The 19,703-nt window shown below is 48.6% G+C and overlaps 1 protein-coding gene, 1 long non-coding RNA gene and 2 pseudogenes across 4 annotated transcripts in view; 2 read left to right on the top strand and 2 right to left on the bottom strand.

The window, feature by feature from the left end:
• Positions 1-162: 162 nt before the first annotated feature.
• LOC309838413 (neuroligin-2-like) lies at positions 163-4,591 on the bottom strand (annotated as a pseudogene). Its single transcript has 6 exons — positions 4,465-4,591; positions 3,502-3,690; positions 3,143-3,328; positions 2,828-3,020; positions 1,866-2,462; positions 163-1,069 (listed from the first exon to the last, which is right to left on the bottom strand). The product of its transcript is annotated as a neuroligin-2-like (transcript).
• Positions 4,592-11,732: 7,141 nt separating this feature from the next.
• Positions 11,733-14,359, top strand: LOC309837709. Its single transcript, XR_014298292.1, has 3 exons — positions 11,733-11,828; positions 12,066-12,193; positions 13,979-14,359. It is a non-coding gene; the product is annotated as an uncharacterized lncRNA (long non-coding RNA).
• A 1,657-nt stretch (positions 14,360-16,016) lies between these two features.
• Positions 16,017-18,200, bottom strand: LOC309838203 (peroxisome assembly protein 12-like; annotated as a pseudogene). The gene is made up of 3 exons: positions 18,071-18,200; positions 17,235-17,775; positions 16,017-16,416 (listed from the first exon to the last, which is right to left on the bottom strand). The product of its transcript is annotated as a peroxisome assembly protein 12-like (transcript).
• A 636-nt stretch (positions 18,201-18,836) lies between these two features.
• Positions 18,837-19,703, top strand: part of LOC309838826 (AP-2 complex subunit beta-like) — an 80,230-nt gene continuing 79,363 nt past the window's right edge. Inside the window, 2 exon segments of the mRNA XM_082680165.1 lie at positions 18,837-18,869; positions 19,271-19,342. The gene's annotated coding sequence lies outside the window, so the exon portion shown is untranslated.

Raw genomic sequence — 19,703 nt, 5'->3', positions numbered from 1 at the left:
CGCGTGGGAGAAGCGCACACATCCCGGCGAGGAAACCCATGTCCACCTAAAGCTCCTCGATGTGTCACAGCTCCACACGACAAAAGCCTGTCGCCAAGTCCTCCTCCCTGCCTTCTGAGCTGGCCGGGAGGGCCGGGGAGGGGGGCCTCCCCGAGCCGCCCCCTATACCCGAGTGGTGGAGTGGGGATGGGGGAGCGTGTTGTTGTAGCTGGTAGAGGTGGGGGGAGGCGGGGGGAAGGGCCCAAAGGGATGGAAGGAGGGGGCGGCGGGGGAGGGGGTGGCCCCAGGCCGCTGGGCAGCAGGGTCAGGGCCCCGGGGGCCAAGAGTGGCAAATCGTCCGGCGCCCGGCGCAGGGTCAGGGTGTAGTCGGGCGGGCAGGCGGGGCGCAGGGCCTCCGCAGGTTCCACCCCGACGCCCCGCCCCGCTTCAGCTGCAGCGACACCGGTTCCTCCTCGGGTGGCAGCTCACGGCCGGCAGCAGGGAGCAGGGTGCCCCCGCCGGGCACGCCGGTGCCCGAGCCGCCGGGGCGGGGTTGTGGGGGAGGCTGAGCCGCCTGCACCGCAGCTCCTGCCGCCGGTCCCGCTTGTAGTAGAGGGCGGCGAAGGCAAGGATGTTGAGGAAGAGGGGGGAGCGCCCACGGCCACGGTGACGCTGAGCTCCGTGGAGTAGTCTCGGGAGTCCCCGGGGAAGCGGTCGTAGGCCTGGGGGCCCGGCTCGGGCTTGGGCTCGGGCGGCAGGGTGGCCGGGGGCGGGGGTGGGGGGCGGGGGGGGGCGGAGGCGGCGAGTGCCGGGGGCACCAGGGTGCGGGCGCGGCGGCCAGCGCGTGGCGTAGGGACGGAGGCGCGTGGTGGTGGTGAAGAGCTCCGTGTGCAGGTTGTGCAGGTGCGGCACGAGCTTCAGCCAGAAGGCCACCTTGTTGGCGCGGTAGTTGGCGCGCACGCGCGGCTTCAAGCCGATGTGCAGGTACTGCTTCTCCTTGCTGTTGAACTTGCTCCACACCACCTCCTCGAAGCGGTTGCGCTTGGTGTGGATGAACTTGGTGTCCTGTGGCACCGGCTGGTTGGGGTCGCTGTGGACACAGCGGGGCAGGGAAAGGAGGAGTAAGGGTGAGGCTCCCATGAAAGGCGGGGGTGTGGGCGTGCTATGGGAGGAATGGGGAGAGAGATGGACAGAGATGCAGAGAGCTGGGGAGACGGGAAGAGAGACAGAGACGGATACGAAGAGACAGAGAAACTGCCAGAGACGGACAGACAGACAGACAAATAGGGATGGAGCCAGACTGCCAGAGACAGTCTGAGATGAGGACAGAGGGGCAGAGAGGGCAGAGACAGACCACCAGTGACAGAGGCAGAGTCTGAGAATGAATGAGATAGAGACATATGGAAACAGAGACACAAAAGGACATGAGAGACAGCCAGGGGGAAACCAGCGAGTACAGAGTAACCAGATCAAAGCAAGCAGAGATATCAATAGATTTCAAGAGAGAGAGGCAGAGACAGCAATAGACAGACACAAACCTTCACACACACTCAGATACACAGATGGGAGCACTCAGACAGCGGGCAGAGCTCTGGGAGGAGAAGGAGAGAGCTGGGTGGGCAAGGGAGGGAAGGAGAGACAGACACGGAGCCGAAGGCACCAAGTGAGCCCACCCCCCAGAAAAGACAGGGACCTCTCTGTCCAACTCTTCTGAGTCTTCAACACACACAGAAGAGCTGTCCGGCGGGTGTCTGAGTCGAGAAGGCAAGAGTGCCTTGATGGAGGAATGATGGCCGTGTGAAGGAGAGGGAGAGAAGGGGCTGAGGATGGAGGCGGTGTGTGCCCTGACCTGCAGGGATGCCCAACCCAGCCCCTCTGGCCCTCACCCGGTCTTGGCGAAGTTGGTCCAGTAGGTCATGACCACGGCGCTGAGCATGACATCATTCTTGGAGAAGTTGCAGGGGAAGAGGTCGGTGGCACCCACCATGGGCACACCAAAGACGTAGGGTAGCTCATCCCCGTGCGCTGCATCTGCCCACTCGGGCTGGCCCTCAGCCTGGCAGTGGTGGTAGAAGGTGTAAAAGTAGACAGGGGACTGGTAGTCAGCGTGCAACTTGGCGGTGGCCACAGCCGGTGCCACCCACTGGTGGCCGGTAAAGAGCGCCAGCAGGGTCTTGCGCCACATCTCGCCATTGTCCCTGTCGGCCCAGTCCGTGTACATAAACTTGATGGTCTCCCGCAGCACATCCTTGCCCTCCGGGTAGCCATATAGGTTGTCCACAAAGTTGGAGACGGTGAAGTCGAAGGCGCTGGCGGACACGCCGTCCTCGCTCTCCGCCGAGTCCTCCACGAACTTGAGGCCCTCTCCCTGGTTGACACCGATGAGCATGTCATAGTTGAGGAATTCTCCCTGCTGCATGAGGATCTCAGGGTCATCGGGGACTATGTCACCGTCCACCACGGGCCCAAAGGCGATATGGTAGCTGGGGAGAAGGGGTCAAGGTCGCATCACCTGTTCACCGGCCTCCTCTCAGCTCACAGCCTGCTGAGTCCTCTGCTCAGAAGACTCCTCTCCTCTAGTTAAAACCTTCTGAGCCCTTCAGGGTACTTGACCTCTCGGGAAGTCCTCCCTCAAGCACTTCATGGAGCCTCGTGCACACTGGCTCTGATTAGGCACCTCCGCCTAGGGAAGGCTTCTGGGAGAAGGCAGGGCCCCGGGAGGGCCTTGAAGTCCCCCTCTCCTGGCTAAATGGAATGCTTGTGGCCTGTGGGCACCTCTCACCCTCAACCTCCTTGGAACCAGCAAGGAGAATGGAGGCCTGGACCTGGCCCTCTCCCACCCCCATACCGGGCGGGCTGTACGTCCTGGTCCACCAGCTCCCGAGAAGGCTTCCGGCACAGACACTCCACGGCCTTGGCGCTGTCCTCCCGGTCACAGCCCACCTTGGCCGCCAGCAGCCGCGTGTACTTGAGAGGCTGGTAGTTGACAGACCAGCTAGAGATAGCAGTGCCACTCTGGGCGATGGCCTTCTGGAACAGCCCTGGTGGGACAGGCAGGCTTTAGGCTGGGCTGTAACAGCCTGAGGGAGGAGAAGGGGGACCTGCTGGGGTTGAGGGTGTGAGAAAGGGGACAAGAGGGACAGGCTGAGGAGGTGGCTGGTACCTTCCGAATGGTGGGAGAGGATCAGAAGTTTGACACAGGAGGCCCCTGCCCCAGATCCGAAGACGGTGATGTGCTCGGGGTCGCCCCCAAAGTGGGCAATGTTCTCACTGAGCCAGCGCAGGGCCTGGATCTGGTCCATGAGCCCATAGTTGCCTTTTGCAGCCTGGTCCCCAGTGCTGAGAAAACCTGGGGGTAGAGGAAGAAAGGGGGCTTCCTGGGGGTGTCACAGCACGCTTGCCCTCTTTCTGGGCAGCTCAGTCCAACCCAGAAGCCATTCTGCTTCTGCTGGGTTTAGAGGAACCCTGCCAGCAGGCCCTCCTCCCAGACTCCAGCCCCTAGAGTTGGCTGCCCACCCTCACCAGGCACCCCAAGCTGGTAGTTGAGTGTGGATACAATGACGTTGCCGTAGGTGGCCAGGACAGAGCCATCCAACATGTTCCCGGTGCCTTCCATGTAGGACCCACCATGCAGAAACAGTATCACCGGGTTCTTCCCGGAGTCCCGGATATCTGCATGGGGAGGGGGCGGGTAGGTGGGCGGGTAGGTAGGTGGGGGAGAAGGACACAGTCAGACCAGAAGCAGCACCGCCCAGCTCCCAGGCCTGCTGAGTTCCAGCCCAGAGCTCAGGGGACATGTCACTCCCATCCCTGGGGGGCAAGACCGGATTCTCCTCCCTCCCTCCCCAGCTAACCCTGGCAGAAGATCCCTCCCCACCTCCTGCCGGTGTGCCCTACAGCACTTCTCCCCATGCCTGGCAGACCTTCCAAGAAGCCTAGCAGAGGCAGGGCTGGGGGCTGGCCCTCCTCAGGGCATCTGCTGGACCCAGGGGAACCCCTTCCCCCACACACACAGCAAATCTCCTTCCTGCTCCTAGGAAGAGCGAGCTCCCAAGGCTGCCACTGAGCTAGAGATCCTGGGAGGGTCCAGGCGTTTCCTTCGACTCAGGCCGTGGGCCTCAGCTCCACATGGTAGCCTGTTCTGTGGGTGAGGGGGTGGCAGGCCCTAGGGTCCCTGGGGGCTTGGTCTCATCCCCAGTTACCATGGCAACCCCCAGCTTAATTACTGTGGCCAGAGGCGGCAGGGTGGGAAACAGCCTGCCTAATGAAGCCAGGGTGCAGCTCTCCCCCAAACTGGCCTAAGTCCTGAGCTCTGGACCCTTCTCTTGCCATGTCCCCAAAGGATCCCATGATCACTCCCATATGTAGAAGGCCCCTTGAGGGGTAACTACTTCCGGAAGAGGGTGGGAGTCTGAGAGGTCTTGCCAGGGTCCCTGCCCCTGCAGCTCCTCCACGATGCAGCCACAGTGCCTGTGCTGGCGTCACCCCTGGCCTCCAGGCCCTCCTCTTTCTTGACACCTGCAATCTCTGACCAGCCTGGGCACTCGGGCAAATAAGATCCAGGCCTGGGCCTCCACAGCTGGTCCCCAGTGCCTTTGCCCGCCTCCCTCATGCCGCTAGGAACTTCCCTCCTGGCAGAAGGTCAACCAACAGGTCACTGAGACACTCCCCTCCATCCCCCCACAGACAGCTTCCTGCCTCCTGTCTCTTAGGACCTTCTATGACAACTCCTTCCACCTGACTTTGGCCAGGAGCTCCTAGGTGGGCAGTGCCCTCTCTGTGTCCTCCCCCAATCCTATTCTTCCCTTTGTTCCTGAACCCCCAGTGGCCTTCCAACATTTCAGGCTTGTCTCCTTCCCTCCGAGGTCCTGTCCTAAATGTCTTCACTCCTCCCCGCTCCTCCCCACCCAGCACCTCCACTCCCAGCGAGGGGGGACGGGGAGTCAGAAAGGGGAGGAGCAGGAAGGGGGGCTGGGGCAACAAGAATTCAAAACCAACAACAAAAAAGAGGATCAAGAAAGAAGAAAGAAAAAAACAACAACCAAAAAACAAGAAGCTCTCGGGGCAGATTCAACAAGAAAAGAAAAAAACCCCAAAAAAACAAGAAACCAAAAAGATCCGTTTTTGGAGAAAAAGAAAAAAAGAAAAAAGTTCTTTGCACTTTTTCAAAATTTTGTGGTGTAACTTCAAGATATTGGGCCCTGCTTTCAAAAATGTCCAAATTCTTTAATTTGCTTCAAATGTGCGTTTTCTGCATCGGACAGGCTTTTTTTTGGAAACTGTAGCAGGTTTCTGCTGTCTCGATTGTGTCATCAATTTGCCAACTTAAACTTGTTTTTTTCAAATGTTATTTTGCTCCAGATTAAAATTGTTTTTTCAAATGTTATACTACCCAAGTTTCAAAACAGTCCAAATGTCTTGGGCTTCCCTGGTGGCACAGTGGTTGAGAGTCCGCCTGCCGATGCAGGGAACTCGGGTTCGTGCCCCGGTCCGGGAAGATCCCACATGCCGCAGAGCGGCTGGGCCCGTGAGCCATGGCCGCTGGGCCTGCGTGTCCGGAGCCTGTGCTCCGCAACAGGATTGCGGGGCCACAGCAGTGAGAGGCCGGTGTACCGCAAAAAAAAAAAAAAAAAAAGAAAGAAAGAAATAGCTTCCTTATTTTCAGCTATAATTTGACTCCCTATAACTTCCACCTGCTGGGACTCACAAACAAATCTAATTGCTTTTGAACTAGCAGAACTATACTCTCATGACTCCCAAGGCTCATTGATGTTACTTGGTTGCTGATGACAACCATGATAGATACAAAGTTTTCTGAGAGTCTAGCTCCATATGAACATCTGCTCCACATTTCCCCAAACTTCTCACTCATTCTCCTTTACAAGTTGCTCCTGAGCTATGATTTTACTAAGCTCTTCATGCTCTCAGACATAAACTGAGAGGAATGAGATTTTTTTTTTATTTATTTATTTTTACCTGGTGCTCTTGCTTTTCCTCTTGTTGCTTCAGTTCCACGTCTGGCTTTGGTCTGAATGTTTGCCTTCTGTCACAGCCCCTGTTGCCCTTTGATATCAGCCTGGGAGGAGCAGGAACTCTGCCAGACTCCCCTAGTCTTCATAACAGTGACCCCTGAGGAAGGCTGATAAAGACTCAAGAAAAGCCTATGACAGGGCAGATTGGCAGGCCAGGGTCTGACCTCTGTGAGAGAATGAAGTATTAGTGGGGAAATTCAGGGGTTTTCAAGTGAGAGGCCAAAGCTAAAACGTCCCTCCTCTAAAGGGCTGAGTGTTACTTCTATACATCATACAAGCATCTCCTGTCATGGTTAATTTCATTTCAAAGCTCTACATTTATTTTAGATTAAGCTGTCCTGTACATATCTATTATGAACAATATTAACCTATTCTATCACCTTCCAAATCATTTGTCCTATTCTATTCACTTTTATTCTCTTTTTCCTACTTTTCCTCTTTGTTGGACACAAGACCCAGCCTAGAAAAATACTCTTTGGTGAAGATTTGGCTACCCCTGGGTGAGAGGATTACAGATGATTTTTCATTGAATTTCTTTTCCTTTCCTTTTTTTTCTTTAACTTTTCTGTATTTTCTAAATGACCTACAATGAACATCAATTGTTTGCGTAATTAAAAGAAAACAATTAAGTGAAAAAAAATAAACAGGTAAGAGACAGTTATCTCTTTTGGGGATGCTGGTTAAACTGGAACAAGTGAATATTGGCCAGCAATTATTGATGATGATGATGATGATGAACCTATTAACGTTAACTTACAAGGACAAAGGGTCTTTGCAGATGTGATTAAGAAAGGATGTTGAGATGAGGAAATTATTCTGGATTATCCATGTGGGCCCTAAATCCAATCACAAGTGTTCTCATAAGAATTCAGTAGAGGGACTTCCCTGGCGGTCCAGTGGTTAAGACTTCGCCTTCCAATGCAGGGGGTGTGGGTTTGATCCCTGGTCAGGGAGCTAAGACCCCACATGCCTCGCGGCCAAAAAACGAAAAACATAACAGAAGCAATATTGTAACAAATTCAATAAAGACTTGAAAAAGTGGTCCGCATCAAAAAAAATCTTAAAAAAAAAAAGAATGAGGTAGAGAGAGATTTGATACCTACAAAAGAGGAGGGGGCAATGTGACCACAGAGGCAGAGATCGGAGTGATGTGGCCGCAAGTGAGGGAATGCCGGCAGGCACAGGAAGCTGGAAGAGGCACAAAATGGATTCTCCCCTGGAGCGTCTGAGGGGAGCACAGCCCATGCTGACACCTTGATTTCTGCCCTCGTATGTCAAACTTCTGGCTGTGAGAGAATAAAGTGTTATTGTTTTAAACAACCAAGGTTGTGGCAATTTGTTACTGCAGCCACAGGAAACTAACATACTTCTCTCCGCGTAAGTCAAACCATCAAACAACTCTTTGTTTCTACTCCAATTTGCTTATGCTGAAATGGCATTCTGAAATAGGTTTCTGAATACCCCCTCGGTTTTTTTTTTTTTTTTAACTGAGGTTACTCTTCCTATGGAGTTCTGCTTTGTTGGCATGACACTTTGTACCTGTCTGGCTCAAAAGTTATTTCCAGGATAGGAGGCAGAATACATACTATGACGAATAAATCAGCACAGCAACATAGTAAACTGCAGAGGTCTGCTCTCAGCTTCAACTTTAACCCTTTTTCACTCACGTCATTTCCAAATTCAGTCTCACTTTTATTTCATTTTAAAATTTATTATTATTATTTCTTGGCCGTGCCACGCGGCATTTGGGATCCTAGTTCCCCAACCAGGGATCGAACCCGTGCCCCCTGCAGTGGAAGCACAGAGTCTCAACTACTGGACCGCCAGGGAAGTCCCCAGTCCCATTTTTAGTTCTACTACCTACCTTAATTCTCAGCTTCACTCTCACACTGAAATCCTTCTGATATCACTTACTTTTAGAAAGATAAAAAGGACCGTCATTTACTGGACATATGCATTTGGGCACAAGGGACCAAGCTGGGAGTGTGGCACATGATACGGAACCTGAGATTACATGGCCAGTTAAGTGGAAGAGCTGGCATGCACAGTCAGGTCTGTTTAATACAAATGCCCCTACTCCTTCCACTGCCTTTCAAGTTTGGGATTCTGGATTGCTCTGGAGTCTTCAAAATCTGAAATCTACCTAAGTACCTCTTTTTTCCTTCCCAATCAACAGGAAGGACATTTTTTGGGCAGAAGAGCTAGGAACTGTATTGTTTTCTCCTTCTTATTCTTTAATGCACTATTAGGGACCAAATCAGGAGAAGGAAGGATACTGTGAAAGATGAGCAAAGAGGGTTTCTCTTCCTTCTTCAGAGTTCCTTAGTTAAGTCCTCTGGCTATGAATAGTACGTTATCAGGCCAGCGAGGAGCTCACATTCTGGCTCTGATACCTCAAAGCAAATGTTCATGATACAAAGCAACTTGAAATCAGTAGCTTGTACAGTGGGTTTTTTCTAGGTCTTGCGAAAATGATCTGGTCACACTGCTGACAGTTGGCGAAGAACTAGAGCTCCCAATTTATTTGTGTTTATTCACCAAGCATTTCAATTTATCAGCCGAGATAGGTATAGCACAGCTTTCCTGGTCAGTAGACACAAACTGCCAAATACCAGCGTCCATCTCACTCTCAATTCATTTGTCAAGATGATTCGGCTAGAATAGCAGACTAGATAGCATGGTGACCAAGAGTAACAGTGCTGGTTCTACCACGCCACCACCTGACTCTGGGTAAGTCTCCTTTCATTCATTCTCTCATTCAGTCAGCTGTTTTTTAAAGCACCAAGGGCCTTGAAATCCTAGCTCTAGCACTTTTTGGCTTAGAAACCTTCGTTAAGATAATCCAAACCTCACATTCCTTCTTTGTAAAGTGGAGATAATAATAGTGTCTTCTCCATACGGTTCTTGTGAGAATGAAGTGCGATGATGTATATAAAAAGGTTAGCATGGTGCCTGGCATATAACGTCAGCTTTTCATTCGATAATCAGTTACTAAGCATTTACTGTGTTCTGAACATGGTACTATGTCCTGGGGCCACCCATCATTTGCACCATTTAGCGACTGCCTTCTTTGGGCCAGATCTGCAACTTTGATGATCTCAAATTGTCCTTGTAACAACTTATAAGACATGCATTATTTTCACTATCTTATAAATGAAGAAACTGAGTTCAGGGAAGTAAAGTTGAAGATTACACACCTAGTAAGTAGCAGAGCTGGGATTTGGACTCCTATCTATCTGATTCCAAAACCCATTTACTATCATTCTGCCATGCAGCCTCTACTGTTAGCAAGAAGAATAAGACACATGTCCTGTTCACAATCTAGAGGGGGAACACATATATTAAAGAACTCATTGCAATACAACATATGTGATAACACCAGGTGTTATCACATTGTTCTCATTCAGTTCTCGTAACAGCTCTGTGAGGTAGGTACTGTCATTATTCCCTTTTCACAGATGGGGAAACTGAGGAACAGAGAGTTTATGGTGCTTGCAAATACTATAGTCCATATACATGATCACTACACTCTAGTGCCATTCTGGAGAGCTAGAAACATATGAACAGTGTGCTTGGGGTGTTCTAAGGAGTGACAGTGACTATGCTTGTGAGAACAAGATAAGATTTCATAAATGAGATGGTGTGTGAGCTGAAACCTGCAAGTAATACATCAAGTTGAGGGCTTCCGTGGTGGCTCAGTGGTTAAGAATACGCCTGCCAATGCAGGGGACATGGGTTCAAGCCCTGGTCCGGGAAGATCCTACATGCCGCGGAGCAACTAAGCCCGTGTGCCACGATTACTGAGCCTGCGCTCTAGAGCACGCAAGCCACAACTATTGAGCCCGCGTGCTGCAACTACTGAAGCCTGCGCGCCTAGAGCCCATGCTCCACAACAAGAGAAGCCACCGCAATGAGAAGCCCGCGCACCGCAACGAAGAGTAGCCCCCACTCGTCGCAACTAGAAAGGCCGCGCACGGCAACGCAGCCAAAAATAAATAAAAAACATAAAAAAGGACTAACCTCATTTCCATAAAGACAAGCAAAAAAACTTACCTTAAAAAAAAAAAGAGGGCTTCCCTGGTGGCACAGTGGTTGAGAGTCCGCCTGCCGATGCAGGGGACAGGGGTTCATACCCCAGTCCGGGAAGATCCCACATGCCGCGGAGCGGCTGGGCCCGTGAGCCATGGCCGCTGAGCCTGCGCGTCCGGAGCCTGTGCTCCGCAACGGGAGAGGCCACAGCAGTGAGAGGCCCGCGTGCCGGAAAAAAAAAAAAAAAGAATGCACCAGGTTGAGAAAGGGCGATGGAGAAGAAAGGGGAAAACCAGGCAGAGGAAACAGCACTTGTAAAGGCCCATTCTCTTCACTGTCTAAAATCTATCCTTAAAGTACAATGGAGGTCCTATCCTTAAAGTACAATGGAGGTCCTTCATAGGTCTGGTACAGAGGACATTCCATTTTTCTCCATTTATTTCCTCATATGTTTCTCCCCATCCCTATCTGACACTCATCACATTCCTCCTGCTGTCCTTCATATGCCACCTCTCCATTTCTTACTAGCTCTTACCTGGACCATTGCAATCACTTGGCAATAACTTCCCCTTCTTTCACTCTGCCTTCCTTCAATCTATTTTTTTTTTTTAATTTATTTATTTTTGCGGTACGCGGGCCTGTGTGATCACCCATCTCCTCAGACTCTGAAATCTTTAAATCTCCCACTTTCTCCAGAGTAGTCTAAACTACACAGCCAGCAAGCCACTATCTTTAACAAAGTCTTGCCCTATCTTTCAAATCTCTTATCACCCCCTTTCTTTACGCTAACACTGGTCCTGAAACTTTGGTGTGAATCAGAATCTCCCCTGGGGTACTTATTAAAAATATAGACGCCTGGGTTCCAACTCCAGATTCAAGCTTAATGATTCTGTACGTCTGGATTGTGGGAGTTTGTCGTTTGGTTTTGATGCTGGGGGACATCTATGTTGTTAAGTTTCCTCCTGGTATTTCCAACTCACTGAATTTTGGAAAACACTACACGAGTTTCCACTTTACCTAAATTAGGTAAGCTCCCCTATGCTTTCTCATTTAATTCGGGAGTTAAATTATTTTCTCCCAGAATCTCCAAATCCAACGCATCTTTCAAGACCCAGATCAAATGCCACCTCTCCCAGGAAGTCTTTCTTGCTCTCTTTCGCAGTCCTTTGATATTTAGTGGCACCTCTTGCTTATTCAGGAAGCGTCCAAGCCCCTGACAAGCCAATGAGTTTCTCCTCGTCGGGGAGAGAGGGACACATTCATCAAAGTCCACCCCAACCCCTAGCCCTCAGGCGGGAATTCGGCGCAAGCACGATACTGTCGGAACACTGAATCGATAGTTCTTCCTGGAAAGCCAGGGCACACACACCCTCTACGGCCCGCCTCAGATGCCCTTCCCCAGTTGTGAAACGAGGCACCAGCAAAACCACTCCGGATGTCAGTCTCCGCAAGGTCGGAGATCAGGGAATTGGAGGGCGGGCGGGGACTACTCAGGGTCTTGCTTTCAACTTTGAGCATGTAGCCCGCCACGCCAAGAAGAGACGGCAAAGACGCCTGCGCCTTCCGGCCCTGCCTCCCCACTCCAACCCCGGCGTTCGCCTAGCCCTCCGATTGGCTGCTCCTCGCACCAGCCGAGCCTCAGGGCTGCGGCCCACGTGGTCCACTGGCCGTCGCGGGATTGGTTGTCCGGATCGGGCTGCCGCGGCAGCCGGCGGGGTAGCGAGGTGGAGCAGTGTGGGAAGCCCCAAGCCCGTACCTCTGGGACTGAACGGCGGCGGGTGGGCTGAGGTCAGCCTCTGCAGGCCTGGGCAGGCCTCCTGAGAGTCTAGGGCGTAAGAGTTTTGGGGGTTCCCAAATCGGGCTGCGGACCCCCTGCCTGAGGCTTTGGTTTGAGCCCGGGATCCGGCCTTGTGTTTCCCCGGAAGGATGGCGTCTCAGTCTTTCCTGAAGTTGGTGGGGTTTGGATGTTATTATTATTATTATCAGCAGTAGTATTATTATTGTTGTTATTATTATCGTTTTGAGGATACACCGTGTATAAGAATTGGTGGTCCTGCGCAGGGTGCCATGCAGAATGCCATGAGTTACAAGTTGGAGGACGGAGGGCTTAGAGATGCTTGAGGGACGTCCTTAACCTACGTGAAATGTTGGAGGCAAGTCGGCTTTATAAACTGTGCTGATGCTTGTATAATCCAGGCGCTTAGGGTTTAGTAGGGAGGGTCGTTCACCGACTGAATTAAACCGTCGCTTATTGAGCCGCCTTCTGTGTCCCAGGCATCATTCTGAGTGTAATGGATGCAAAGGCCAGGAAGAGGAAGTCCTGGTTCTTCAGGAGCTCTGCGTAATGGGGCTGGTGGGAGAGACGGGAGGTGGGGGACGTGAATGGGTGAATTATTGGCGTGTGATGCGTACTGTGGTGGGAAAAAGTGCTGTGGGAGTCAGAGGAGGGGATGACTGAGGGAGTTAGGGACGACTTAACAGAGAAGGTGACGTTTGAACAAGGTTTTAGAACTACAGACTTTCTCCAGATTGAAAGGGGTAGGGAAGGCGCTCCAGACAGAGGAAAGCGTACTGAGGAAGAGAACAAGGAAAGTGTGCCCTCTGTGGCTGGAGCACACTTGGAACTCTGCTCACAAGTTTCATGCTATTAGACAAGGTTATTTAAGTTCTCTTAGCCTGTTTGCTTTTTGTAACGTGTACTTACTTCTGCACAGGTTGATGAGATACAGGTTCAAGCCTCTAAACAGGCACTTTACTAGTTTCCCTCTCTTTGTGGAATTCAGTTGCTGAATGGAGAACACAGACCATAGCTGTACGTTTTTAACTATGGAGTATCAAGCTATTGACATTTATAAATGGCTGAAGGAAGCATGTTGTGTCTCCAGAATTGTTATTTAGATACAATGCTGAAAAGCTAGAGAGGTTGACATTGTTTGTGTTCCTAGTACTTTAGCATAGCATGTCAGCGATAGTAAACTACGAGGTGTCATTTAGAATAAAATGCAGGCAGCTTTCTCATTCAGAAATTGATCATCCATGTTGTGAATTACCCAGGCTTTGCATCGTTTCCTTTATCTTGCCCATGGCCTGGAGAAAAATGAAATTAAACCTTGTATTTAGCTGGTAGTGGAAAAATATAAATCTGGTAATCAGACCTCAGTTTCTCTTTCCAGCATTGCTGTTATTTTGCTATGGACCTTTGTCAAATCCTAGCCTCCCTGGGTCTTGGACTCTTTAGCAGACTCTTGTATAAAATTTTTTATGACTATACTTTTCATCTTTGTTGGCAGCAGAATTGTAAATCAAACTGTATGTCAAATGAACTGGAGTTTACTTTATAAAGGATTTTAGGAGAAAATCTTTTCTAAAGATTTTGCTTTAGAACTAGATTATAAATCCCTTCACAGACATCCCTGAGATTTTATCATGCATGGTGTTTGGACTCACTAAAACAAGAAATGTTTTTGAACTGTAAACGCTTCTCCACTCTACTCTGTATTACAAAAAATTTTTAAAAGCACCTCCAAAACAAAACTTGTTCAACTTTGCATTTTTGTACAGCAGAGTTGCTTGAGGTGAATAGTAGAAGATCAAATATTGAAAGCCCACGGTTGCAACTTATCTGAAGTCTTTTCTTTTCATGGGTAAACCTAAGTTTTCTTGGATGTGAAAATAGGGTGTTGGGCTGCTCTTAGATAATACAAGGAGGTGAAAAGCAATGATGCAATGATGAGTGAAGTATAGTCTGACCTGGCATTGCCATTGCTTCAGTGTTGGCATTGACCAGGGTATGACCCCTTAATCTTCTCTCTGAGCTGATTCTGGTTGTGGTTTTCCCACATTGGTATGTTCTAGCCTATTTGGATACTGGTTTTATTATGTGTAAGAGTGTTTAATATTCTTTTGAATTACTGATACTTTCCTGTTTTTCTTTGTAGGTTGAGGTGAAAAATATGGCTTTGATATCTTCATGGAAAACTGCATTATTTCAGTCCTGAATCTGGTTCGGTTCCCTTATTGACTCATTACTATATTAAAAATGTTTATTTAGCAGGGATTGTAAAATGAAAGTAATTAACATGTACATGTTTTTTGGGGGGAGACTAAGGGGAAACACGTGTTCAGCCTAGAAAAACATTTCTCATTGGATTTCCTGTGAAGTCAGTGTGTCTTGGGTTTAACTTTGAAACAAATTTAAAAATTTTTAAATTAAAAAAAAAGTTTACTTAACTATGGTATTTGTTCTGGTAAAACCTTGTGGTTTAATAAGAATTTTTGCAAATATCCATTATACTCTTCTCATGGTACATAAAGTGTTAATATTTTAAAATCTATAGGATATTCTATTTCAAAATTTAGTTCTATTATCTTAGTGCTATCAGAAAATGTGCTTTGAATTGCTGAAATGAGTTGTATTGGACAACACCTGTCTCAGTAGAGGCACTTAAAAATAATTTTCATCCTTCCTCTTGTAGTAATGATTTTTTTTTTTAACCCGTATGTTTTTAACCTGTATGTTTAACCCTGCCAATCCGGTGGCAACTGAAGTGTTTGTGCAATATTTCACTTGAGAAATAAGGTATTTCACTCAAGATTGAATTCTTGCTGTTGGAGGAGAGGATTTCTCTCCAATATTGGATTAGCAAAAAAAGCAAAATGTTAATACAGAATACCTCAAAAAATCAAAGGTAGAGGCTTCCCTGGTGGCGCAGTGGTTGAGAGTCCGCCTGCCGATGCAGGGGACACGGGTTCGTGCCCTGGTCCAGGAGGATCCCACATGCCGCGGAGCGGCTGGGCCCGTGAGCCATGGCCGCTGAGCCTGCGCGTCCGGAGCCTGTGCTCCGCAACGGGAGAGGCCACAACAGTGAGAGGCCCGCGTACCGCCAAAAAAAAAAAAAAAAAAAAAAAAAACGCAAAGGTGGCCTGAATGAAAAATTTACTCTAAATACCTCGACTAATCTTTCAGTTTCCACATAATCATGACATGGAACAGCTCTTTGCCAAAAAACATTTATTCTTAAAATTTACTTAAGCGTTTCGTAGAAACTTTAGTAATAGCCAGAATAATTCATGTCAGCTTAGCAAGCTCTTAACAGCAAGCAGAAAGAGCTTATGCAAAGATCCTGTCTTTACACAGTCATAGTTAGGGCAGTATTTTACTTCATCTCTTCACTAATAGCTTTGCTTTCACACTGAAGTCTTCAGACTATTCTGTATATACATTCAACCCCTATTTTCCTGTAACCAGTTTCCCAAGGAAGGTATGTGTGGTTCACAAAGGGATCTTTAAAAGGTGATAGACTATAGCAAATGTTACATAACAAATGAGTCTCAGCATATGGAAGGAGAAAGTGTTTCTAAGTATTTCTATAAAAAGCATGTCCGTGGTGGCGGGGGATGAACTGGGAGACTGGGATTGACATGTATACACTGATGTGTGTAAAAGTGATAATTAATAAGAACCTGCTGTATTAAAAAAATAAATAAAATAAAATTTAAAAAAGCAGGTCCATATTTCATACTGTTTGCAAACCGATAAAACCTATTCCTCATAGGCAGATAAATGCTTTCCTTTCTCAAAAGGCCTGCTTCCCCTTCACTACCCACTCTACGAGGTCTAACTTGGGTTTTTCCTGAGAGCTTCTATACCTCTTGTCCTTTAAGGAAGGGGACAGGAAAAGCTTCTGTGCCGAGTACCCTCTTTGATCACCTTCTCTATGCTGACCCTCACATCCCCTGCCAGTCCTGATTCTCTCACTCTGACCAGCTCGGTCAACTCTAAGTAGAGGTGTCTAGGGAGCAAGCTAAAAGGTTAAGATCAACGAGTATATCCTTTTAAAGAAATCCATGTGGCTGTTTAAAGTTCATACAATTATTAATTGAGGATGATTAAACAATGCTATTTACTGTGCGGAAAACCAGCTCTCTGGCCTTATAGCGCAGTCATTTCGTTGTGAGACAAGGTGCTAATCCCTTTCAGTTCTCAGGGGAGTACAGTTTAATCAGATGCTGTACTTGTGTTGGATAACCTGTGATGGGACAAGCTCGGTGACTCTTCACGTAATTAAACACACAGTGATAACAAAACACATAGCCAGAGGTGGCGAGAACGGTGTCATTCACCCGGTTTTTACGACACAGTGGGCACACAGTCTTCATTTGGGGCAACAGGGAAGAATCAGAATTGTAGTCTAGATGTACCGGTGGTGGTGGAGTAGGCAGGGCAGTCAATGACTTGATGGTTTCTTGGTTTCCGGATGAATACCACCACTCAAGGAACTGCAGGAAGAATACACCCACCGAAAGGCCAGTAGAGAGGCATGAGGCGGCACCTCCCATGGCTTGCTTCAGAGCTGACTTTACCTTCTCGCCAACGCCGTTTGGAGAACAGAATAAGGAGGCAAAAGGAGAAACTGTTTATTTAGGTACAATCACAGAACAACTAATACACATGCAATTCTTACACTTTTCATTAGAATCGTTGATTCAGCTTGGGGATTGAATAGTTGCTGGACTGGCATTTTCTCTTGTAAGTGTCTATTTGAAACAATTCCCTCTTTCTGACCTACCGTAGTTTAGGAGTTCTAGGAGCTAAGCTTTGTTTTTAATGACTAGGGCTTTGTTTGCTTTGTGTTTTGAGAAAGAAATTAATGAGCCATTGATTATATAGACCTTTATGGGGGTGGAAGATAGTATATCCAGAAAAAGAAATAACTCACTTAAAAAACAACTCAGCAGTACTGAGGAATATATTTGAACTTGTCAGAGAACACAGACACTAGGAGCAGGATAGCACCACGGTTAAGAGCAGTCTTTAGAATTGTACTGATCTGGCTTGAATCTCAGCTCTGCCGCCTATTAGCTGTGTGGCCTTGGCAAGGTACTCAAATGTTAGAACTTTCCTCAACTGTTAAGTGGTGCTAATGCATTTATTTCATTGAGCTGTGATGAGGATTCAGATAATATATGTAAACACCTAGCAAAGAGCCTGGTACATAGCAAGTGTGTGCAAAAATGTAGCCATTATGATGAGGAAGGTTACCAGGATGGCAATCCTTGTTTTATGGACACAAGAATTTTTCGATGATTTTATGAAATACCCCAAAGTGGACTGAGGTGGGTAAATTTCATAAAATTGGGATAAGATTTTAGGATTTATTAATCAAATATGTTGGGGAAATGTTAAGGCCTTACCTCCCAGCTGGTTGCTGCATCATGCTGGCTCCGGCTGGTTTGTGCTCCAGAGCTTGTATATCCTGAACTGTAAGTCGACCTAGCCGAACCCCAGCCAGACTCAGCAGTGGTGAGTGATGCTGAGCCTTTCCTAGGATGTATCGAAGCTGCTGTACAAGAAACCAGCCTTCCCAGGCCATGTTAACAAATGGGTAGGCTGCCAAAAAGGCTCTGTAAAATCGTTTCCAGCGGGAAGTAGGGGGATGGATGGAATATTCATCCTCTTCTCTCAGGCTAGAAATCAGCTTCACTTTCAGACTGGGAAGAAGAACCAGGAAAATAACTGACTTCCAAAGCTGCTTCTTTGGGAGACCAGCACTGGCCAATCTCTGAAGCTTGTGTGTGTCTCCCATTACGATCCTCTTTAAGCCATAAAAGTTTCAGAAAACGAGGCGCTGGTTTTAGACAGATAATGTTGCTGGAGCAGAAGACCTAGCAGGGTGATTTCATCAAACCACTTTCACAAGAAGCCCTAGCGGGCAGGATTTGATTCTGCAAGAACCTAAAGCAAAATAAATAAATGAAATTCATTCCATTACACAGCTACTATGCCTTGTATTTATATTTCCTTTTTTTCCCTCTGAATGTCCACACTTTTCTTTCTGGGTCTACCTTAACCTCCCTGAAGTGCTGGGTATTCAGTACACATAACAAGAGACTCCATAACCATTAAATCATGTGATGTGCATTATATGCTAATTGGTTATTTCAAAACTTAGGCCAAGAAATAAATTCAGATTATTGGCTTGGTTTTTACCCGGACGTTCCTAAAACTTTTCAGAGAATTAAATCCTTACCTTGACCACATGCTGAAGAGCAGGTCTCACTGCTGTCATTAAACTGTCCTGTGCTACCACCTCAAAGATGGATGGATGGCTGGTCATCCACTGCAGAAGCAGTTGTGATGTGAGCCCCGTGCTCAGCCATAGTTTCGTGTGTGCACTGGGTTTTTCTTTGCCCACAGACTCTCTAGTCAGCATGAACTTTCTGGGGGTGCCAGATGGGTGCTATTTTACAGGAACTGGGCAAAAAAGACCTCTTCCGGAGGCAGAGGGGAGGGGTCTCAAGGGAAGGTGAAGAATGAAGTCAACGCGGACACCCACGTTAGGGAAGTAGTGTGTGGGAGAGGTGAGTTGATTAATGCTGCACCTCACAGGGAAAAGCGTGACTATGGGGGGACAGGTACGGCGAAGGAGCGCTGGCCTCTCGAGCGGCAGTCCTGGAGGCGGCCAATCACGGACTCCCAATCCGGAGGGCTCAAAAGCCAGGCGGCTCTGAGGGATCGAAGGTGCCAGTGCAGGCCGGCCCCAACGGCCTGGCTCAGCTGTGGGCTGTGCAATCCCCCCGCCCGAGCCACTCCTTGCGAGCTGACCCCAGGCGAGGAGCGAGGAACCCGCGACGCCGCGTTTAAAAGGGGGTCTCGGCTTTATGTCAGAAGCCGCAACCGGAAATAGAAGCCGCTTGGAGCCCGCCGGCCGTGGAGAGGCGCTCTAGCCCCGAACGCGGCTCCGCGACCGGAACTAGAGAACTCTATGATCTCACAGGCACTTCCGCTTCCGCCCCCAGCGGGCTCGGTTGGAGAGGAGTTTTCTGCTGGTAGGTTTTACTTTTCTTAGCTGGTTTTGCATCGCTGTGTTGTTGGAAAGCCACGGCTCTGATATCTCTCTACAGAGTCTTTTTGGCAAGGTGTTGGGTCGCCGCACTGACGTCTGGCGCCCGGAGCCAGAGCTCGGCCTGTTGCTGAGGCCTTTGTTCCCTGGGGCGATAGAGAGAGGCGAGGGACCCAAGGGAATGTGGAGATGGAAGGCTCACTTTGCTTGCGGCGGGGGTGGTGGCTCACTATGTTTGCCGCCTTCGGGAAGGATTTGAAGCGACGAAGCCGAGATAGAAGGCTTAGCCTTATGGCTGCCAATTATTAACAACAAAAAAAATTTCTTGTTGTTCAGAATTTGGGACGATTATTTTTCATTCAAGCTGGTACTTTAATTGTCTTCTAGGTTAGGTTACGTTCAAGCAGAACTCTGGGCACTTGCTACACTAAATGAAAATGGTTCCTGCCCTCGAACACGGTAGGATGCGTCACATTAGCGATATGAATACAGTGCTAAAACGGAGTGATGCTGTTGAATTCTAACTAGCATGAGTTGGGGAGGCTTGGCAGACAAGGTACTTTTCATTGTATACCAAAGTTAATGTAATTAACCTGACCTTTTGGAAACTGCTTTTACATCGTATGCAATTGCCTTGAGTAGCTGCAGGTTTACTGAATTTGGATAATAAAGTTCATCTCCTCTCTCTCCAACCTCTCCCCTCAACCCCTGGGCTAAATAGCTAGAAATAGAAGTTTGCTTACTTTATACCATAGAGGACGTTATGGTATAAAGATAGTTAATTGTTTCCCATAATGAGAACGCTGGAACAAGGTTTGGG

Source organism: Grampus griseus (assembly GCF_964374135.1).
Source record: "Grampus griseus genome assembly, chromosome: 20".
Lineage (NCBI taxonomy): Eukaryota > Metazoa > Chordata > Mammalia > Artiodactyla > Delphinidae > Grampus > Grampus griseus.
This window is presented reverse-complemented; position numbering and strand designations above follow the sequence as displayed.